Raw genomic sequence first — 7,606 nt, forward strand, 5'->3', positions numbered from 1 at the left:
CTGCACCCTAACCAATTATACCACCAGAGAGGGCCCTGATTAATTTATTTTTTCCTTAAATTGTGGTCCCCAGAGATCTGGACAGTGCTGTGCACTGGTTTGAATTACTTGCATGACTTCAAATATTCAGAGGCTAGATTTGTATTCTTGTGGGCTTCCTAATTTCCACTGTCCTGGCCTCAAAGATACCCCATGTCTGTGCTAATCTTATGGCATGCATCTTCAATCTGAGCTGAGATTAAAAACAACAACAACAAAACACCATTCTCTAATGATCTAAAGTGTACAGTGTTCTTACAATGAATTTCTCTCTTCTTGGTTCAGGAAATACTACTCCTGTCTCCTGTGATTAATGTTATTTACCAGGGGATGTTCCTGACCCTCACTTGTCAGCTGAGGTGGAAGGAGGTCTAAGAGCAGAGGTGACTTTTTGCTTTCTCTACACACCACAAACAAGAATTCAATGAAAATGGATATGAGACCCAAAACCATAGAAGATATTGAAGAAAACAGGGAAGATTTCATGATACTGGTTTCAGTGATATATTAATGAATTTGTTTACAATTGCAAAAAAAAAAAAAAAAATGGAGCTAGGCCCCCCAGTCGAGCAAGCACTGCACAGAAAAAAAAAGTTATCATTAAGCCAAAAAGACTCCTTCCTGAATAGAAGAAAATGTTTGCATATCGTCCATTTGACATGGGGCTGATACCCCAGTTCTATAAAGAACCCATGCAAGTCAACCAAAAGAAAGCAGGCAGCCCAATCAAAAAATAAGTAAAAGAACTGAAGAGACACCTCTCCAAAGAAGACATGCAATGCTGAGTGTCACTTCTTAGGGGGATGAAAACAAACCACAACCCCTCACAATGGCCCATATCAAAAAGACCAGAAATGAGAAAAAGGAACCTCACACACTGCTGGTGGGATGTAGCCTGGACCAGTCCCTCTGGGAAACAGTATGAAGACTTATCAACATATTAAAAATGGACCTACCATAAGGTCTGCAATTCCACTTCTAGATATCTACCCAAAGAATGCAAAAACACTAAATTGAAGAGGTATGTGCACTCCTAGGCTCACTGTAGCACGATTTATAACAGCCAAGTCACAATGGCAACCTAAGAGTCCACGGACAGATGAGTGGATTAGGAAGATGTGGTACAATATTCAGCTATTAAAAAAAACTTTCCCACTTGTGACAATATGGCTGAAACTAGAGAGCATGATGCTCCGTGAAATATGTCAGAACAAGGAAGACAAATACTGGATGATTCCACTCATATGGAATAAAGAGAAACAAAACAATGGGTCAACCACAACTGAATCAATTGAAAAAAAAAAAAAAAGGAAACAAAACCTGGAAATTTGCTTGTAGAACTGAGTTGGGGGGAGGAAAGGTCAGGGGGGAGAGCTAGGAGGGAGAGCAAAGTGAGGAGACATCCAGTGGACTATGGTGAAGGACTAGGAGGTCCCTGGTGGTGGGTGGTGTGTGGTGGTAACATACGTCTAAAGGATGTGGCCATAATATACCTCTGAATCATTAACAGTGTTGTAAACCAATAACCTCAAAAAAAAAAAAAAAAAAAAAACAAAGGCTTTCCAGGTCACAACTGCTCACTGGGTGACACACTGCAGCTGTGACAGATGACATGAAAAAATGGTACATACCATGGCTGATTTCAATACCCTTTATTTCTGCACACTGAAATTTGAATTTAATATTATTTTTGTGTACCATGGAGCCTATTGTGCTTTGAATTCATCCTACAAATAACAAAAACATTCTTAGTTCAAGGGACAAGAAGCAAGCCGGGGCTAGTACCCGCCCACCCAGTGCACCTGAGGGAATGGGGCTGCCAGGTGTCTGTGGTCACGGGAACCCATGCCCCCTACTCTGCTCTGTGGCACTGTGGCCAGTGACTCTGGTCACAGATTGCATGCCTGACCTCTAGACCCTTGACATGCAAATATGCTGGGGACGGGAAAGGACATACCTGGATTCACAGGTCCCTGCATAGGCACGCTGCAATATTTGATACATAACAAACATCAAATAAGGCCCAGATTTCCCATTGAGCAAAGAGAAGCTATCAAGTCTTCCCATTGTCTATGCTTCTAGGTCCTCACACGTAGTCTACACTGAACAGAAAGCACCTTGGGGAAGTCCTGCAGAGTCTTGCCAAGAAAGCATAAGTGAAAATAAACTGTTTTTAATCAGATTATCCATCTTGCTTTGGATATCTCAGTATCTCTTATCCATAAGGCAGAACTGTTGTCATCATCAACCTGTTACCACAGTCAATTCCAGTCTCCTGCTTCTGTCCAACTAAGTAGCATGAAGGAGACGAGAGTACGGATGGTTAATGGAAAGCTGTGGGTGGGGAAAGGTTTAATCTATTAATGTAGGGCAAGATTTCCCAAAGCGTGTTAGGCTGAGTGCTGACTATTAGATGTTCCGCAAAAAAAGCGTTTCAAGGTCAAATAAGCTTAGGAAATGTGGCATAAAATATCCCTTCTTTCTTGATGATGCTCAATGTTCATTACTATATTAAAGGCCCTGAGGATTCCTGCAATAAAACTGATGAACTAGTTTAAATCAAGTGTTTCTCAAACATAACAGGATCAAGGAAGCCTGCTTTTCCTCCATCACGTAGCTGTTGTAATGAAGCACAGACCACTCACACCTACTAAAGGGGTGTCTAAACAGACCACGCTGCAAGCAGTGAGTCAGATATGAAGAAGCATCGACTCCTTCTAACTCTTCTTTCATGTCTAATCCATACCAAATTCTATCAATTCTACTTTGGAAACACACCTCAAGTCTCCCCACTTCTCTCCATTTTCCTGTCAGTATTGCTGCCAGCACTGTTGCTATCAGGCCTTCCTACCTTCAGTCTGTTGTCTCTCTATTCTGTTCTCCTGACTGGCAGCCATAAAGGCCTCCTTGAAATACAAACTGGACAGTTCCTGCCTCTGGAGTAATTGCCAATGATGTCCCATTAAAATCCAATCATGAAGACCTGTGAGGTGTCATCCCCTGGCCCTGTCACCCCCCTCCTTATCCAATCAGCACACCCCTCCATAGCCCTGGGGTTTGTTTTCTGTCCATCTCCTTACAGCCTTCTTTGCTCTTTTCTTTCCCCAGATTGCTTTCCTCACTCCCCATTTTTCTTTGCCAAGTTAACCCAATGCTGCTTTCATATAGTGACTTAAATTACTCTTTGTCCAAGAAACCACCCCAGAGCACCAGCCCAGTCAGCCCCTCTTTTTCTCCGTACCACTCCTGAGTTTTTATTTATTTCTTTAACTGTAAATTCCAAAAGGAAAGGAAACACATCGGTCTTACTCAATGCTAAATGAAGGAAAATCAACACTGTGTGTCACCAAGGAATGGGCTTACTATTGGTGTCCTACATGACTGAAGCCAGACAGTGGAGCATTCTCTTAGTGTTATCTCCAGCTTTTACTTATATGGAATGTAGGTCCTCTAGAGTGTCACTTTCTTGTACACGGATCACCCAGAAGTCTTTGTTTATCTATATTAGCAGCAGATTTTAAGGAGGATCTCATAGACCTCATTGTTAAGCTTCACTAACCACCTTAGTGTATTTTATTTTCTTCTTGGGAACTCACTGCTTACTTGCCATAGCATTTGGTGCCTAATCTTGCCTTGTAACAGCTAATCTGCTATTAGTGATTAACACCTTACATTGCTTTACTTTGCCTTGCCAAGAGTTCACATATTTTAGAGCATACAGCCTCTGCACCTGTTTGTATGGAGAAGTTCCCATGGGCCCCATTATAGGATTCTGATATAGGAGTTGGGCTCATTTCTCTTCACTCTATTTTCTTCCAGTTCTCTAGAGTATGTTACCATCATGGCACAAATGAGAACTAGGAAATGGAAAAGGTTTGGGGTCAAAGAGGCAGGTAATGAGTAGAGTGTAGGGACAGACTTCCTTAGAGTTTCATTTTCTCCCCTAATGTTGCAACAGGTGAAAACTTGACAAGGGACTAGGTATAGTTTTATTGTTAGGTATCTTCCAGGATATTTAACAGTGACTTTATCAAGATTTGAAAAATATGAATTTTCAAATTTTAAAGAATCAAATCTACTTAAAACATTTCAAATCGGCCCTTCCTGGTGGCGCAGCGGGTTAAAGCACAGCACTGAGAGGCTAAAGCCATTTCGGCATGAGTTCGATCTCCACCTGTCCAGGAGGTGACCACATGGCGTGGCAGACCTCTCTTGGCCCACCCACAGCTCCCCTCAACAGTGTACTTTGTCCATCTGCCTGTTCTGCACCCCATCCTGTCTCTGGTGGGTCCTTTCACCGCCCCTGCACCTCTGGCCTGTAGCCCAGCTCTATGTGCAATTAAATAAATCTTAAAAAAAAACAAAAAACATTTCAAATCATCAACTCAAGCTTCCATTGTTCAATTTTGGATGAATAGGACTGAAACCTCTTTTTAATTCAGGAAATGACTTTGGGTACATTTTTTTTTTGAGTGAAATTTTTATTTTATTTATTTATTTTTTTAAGATTTATTTATTCGTGCATACAGAACTGGGGTACAGGCCAGAGGATCAGGGGCGGTGAGAGGTTTTACCAGAGACAGAGTGAGAAGCAGAACAGGCAGATCGACGAAGTACACTGCTGAGGGGAGCAGCGGGCAGGTCAGGAGAGGTCCGCCACGCCATGTGGTCACCTCCGGGGCAGGTGGGAATCGAACTCATGAGGAAGCGGCTTTAGATTCTCCGTGCTGTGCTTTAACCCGCTGCGCCACCAGGGAGGGCCCGAAACTTCTATTTTTATTTATTTATATTCCTGCATAGAAGAACTGGGGTGTAGGCCAGGGGTGTGGAGTGTGTGTGTGTGAGTAATCACCAGAGACACAGTGGGGAGCAGAACATGTGAACTTACTGAAATACACTGCTGAGGGAAGCAGCAGATGAGACAGGAAAGAGGTCTGCTGTGCAATCTGTGGGTTAGCCACCTAGCTGGCGGTGGGTGGAAGTAGTGGTAGGAAGGGGAGCAAACTCAGGCAGTAGTGGTGATGGTGCTGAGACTTAACCCCTAGGCCACCAGGGAGGCCCTCAATAAAGTCTTTTGTATTTTTTTCACTGCCAAATTCTGATCTTGTTCAAACAATCATTTTGGAGGAATATTTAAAACACTGAGTATCCATTTTGGGGGATTTTTCCACCAAAATATAAGGGTTGTAAGAGTTCTGCAACACTTTTACGGTACTTAACCAATTTTCCTCAAGCTGCTTCTGAAAAATGAAGTAGAAAAGGGAAGTATGTCATAATACTATCTTATTGGCATAGAACTGTTCAGTAGAAGTCGACATTCTGACAATTATCTCTTTACCTAGAGTGTCTTCACAACAGCCTTTTAAGCTGGATAGAGTTGAGATATTGTCTGTTACCTTCACTTTAACAATGAGGAATGAGATACTGAGAAACGAACTCCCTTCCAGGCTTGTGTTGGAGAATTTACCGGATATGTAAGATTGCTCAGAGGCAAGGCTGTAAGTTCTAGAACAGCATTAGTAATGGGGGTCAGAAATGACTACAGAATTTTCAGGGTACAATTTGGAGCTCCTTGTATGTTCATGTTTGTGACAGGACATGAAGCCAAGTACAGGCCCTGTGTTGTGCCCATATTCCCACACACCTCCATGAGGTTGGCTCCACACAAGGTTTCTGCAAGGCTGACTTCCAGAGGACAAGCAGGCTGTCAGCACCACAGATCAAAGGCAGAATTCTGTGTTTATATACACACATTTGCTTCACATGTTATCTGCTTCATAAGCAACATCTTTTATCAGATTCTTAACCTGATCTATTATGAATAGCTCTCCTCACCTAGTCTATGCTTTCCCAAGTGCCAGAACACACTGGTAGGGGCAAGCCAGCAACCTGCACTTGACCCCTCAGGAGCTGTGTTTGTGAATGCGCCAGTTTTCATGCACGCATGAGAATTGATGCCAAAAAACATCTCAAGGTGCTCAGATGTCGAAAGAAAGAAACACAACCAGTAAGGCATCTTCAGAAGATTAGCAAATGGTAAAACTTGGGTCAAGATAACCAGAATCTTTATAAATCCCAAAGAGATACCCAAATGAGTCCTTTTCACCCCCTTAAGCTTCCTCCTCCAGTAATGGATGCTGCATTCTTTTTACATGTCAAGAAAGTGTCACCTAAAGTTTACCAACTCTAGGTGACTGAAATGTTTTATAAAGGATTGTAACCCAATGTTAGGAAGTGGAATAAGTTAGGAATTTGTTAATTAAGCAGATGCACAAGTCGTTCTCAGGCATGGGAAAAATTCTCAAAAGACTTACATCCTAAGAAATACTATAGGTAAAATGGTGACTTGAGTCTGGCCCTACGACCCCATGGCCATCTCCTGGCAGGCTCACACACAAACACCCCTAACTGTGGAATTAGCTTAAAAGTTTCAATAGCCAGCTTGAAATTTCTTTTATTCCCTTTCCCCTATGTAACTTCGAATAAATCCACTCCCAGCCAAACTCCCAAGTCCGATAAACCGCGGTATCAGGAGATGGGTAATGAACGCCAAAGGGCAATTCTCCAACGTCCACTTCTCTCCATGGAACCTCTTATTAGTAAAAATACACGATTCACTTGCTGGGTCTCACTGTGTGCCAGCTCATCACACTCTACAGGGTTCAAGCAACCACCCAAGCTCTTGCAAATACAGCTAGAAGCGTGGCTGCTCACACCAGGTGAGAGCCACGGAACGACAGACAGTGCTCTTCAGCCCGCCCACGCATAGGTGAAGACGCAGGAGGCTGCCAGTGGTCATCAGTGATAAGAGAATGGGACAGTGCGCAGGTGAGCATACTCACAGCCCCGTGCGCGGCCCTCCCGCCAGCCATCTAATTGGAGCACCCCGAGACGCCCGAGGTCATGAAAGAGATGGAAAACTTCCACGAGGGACAGGCCCCCCCCTGACCACTCAGGTCTCAGCTAGCCCGGGCTTGGGCACCTCGGTGAGGTCCAGCGCGGATTCCGAAGCGCGGTGTCCGGCTGGGGCGGAGGCGGTGAGGACCACTGCGGGGGTCCTGGCAGGGAGCCCGCGTTCGGGCTCCGGAAGGGCAGCGGCCACCGCGCACGTGGCCTCGGGTCGGCGCGCTCCAGGAATCGCCCGGGGTGACCTGGCCGAGCTTTTCCGCCAGGTTTCCGCGGCCCCAGCGGAGCCTTCTCCGGCGCTGGGAACCGGCCGCCCTGGGCCTCCCCGCGCGCCCCACCTGCGCGGGCTCTGCGGTAGCCAAAGCTGCGGGGACGTCGCCTAACCTCAGGGGGTCCGGGGGCAGCTCCGGCACAAGCTCGGGGACTACGCGCCCCCATTCCGGCCCCGCGGGCCCCGCCGCGCTGACCCTCCCGGTCCCCAGCCCGACCATCGCCTGCCGGGGCGGGGCGCCCTCCCTACCGCGGCCAGGGTGCGGTAGCGTGGTCCTCTCGCCGCTGTGCGGACTCCGGCCGCCAGGAATCGGCTCGCGTCTGTAGGCTCCCAAACGTGACTCCAGCTCTCAGGCGCGCAGATTGGGTGCGGGGCGGGAGGAGCCGGCCG

At 45.8% G+C, this 7,606-nt stretch overlaps 1 protein-coding gene across 1 annotated transcript in view; it reads right to left on the minus strand.

Moving 5' to 3' along the window:
* Window positions 1–7,591, minus strand: part of FAR2 (fatty acyl CoA reductase 2) — a 140,513-nt gene extending 132,922 nt beyond the window's left edge. The window contains exon 1 of the mRNA XM_004693122.2: window positions 7,466–7,591. The gene's annotated coding sequence lies outside the window, so the exon portion shown is untranslated. The remainder of the gene's footprint in view (window positions 1–7,465) is intronic.
* Between the last annotated feature and the right edge of the window lie 15 nt (window positions 7,592–7,606).

The sequence above is a fragment of the Condylura cristata genome, unplaced genomic scaffold (assembly GCF_000260355.1).
Source record: "Condylura cristata isolate star-nosed mole 26May11 unplaced genomic scaffold, ConCri1.0 scaffold00036, whole genome shotgun sequence".
Lineage (NCBI taxonomy): Eukaryota > Metazoa > Chordata > Mammalia > Eulipotyphla > Talpidae > Condylura > Condylura cristata.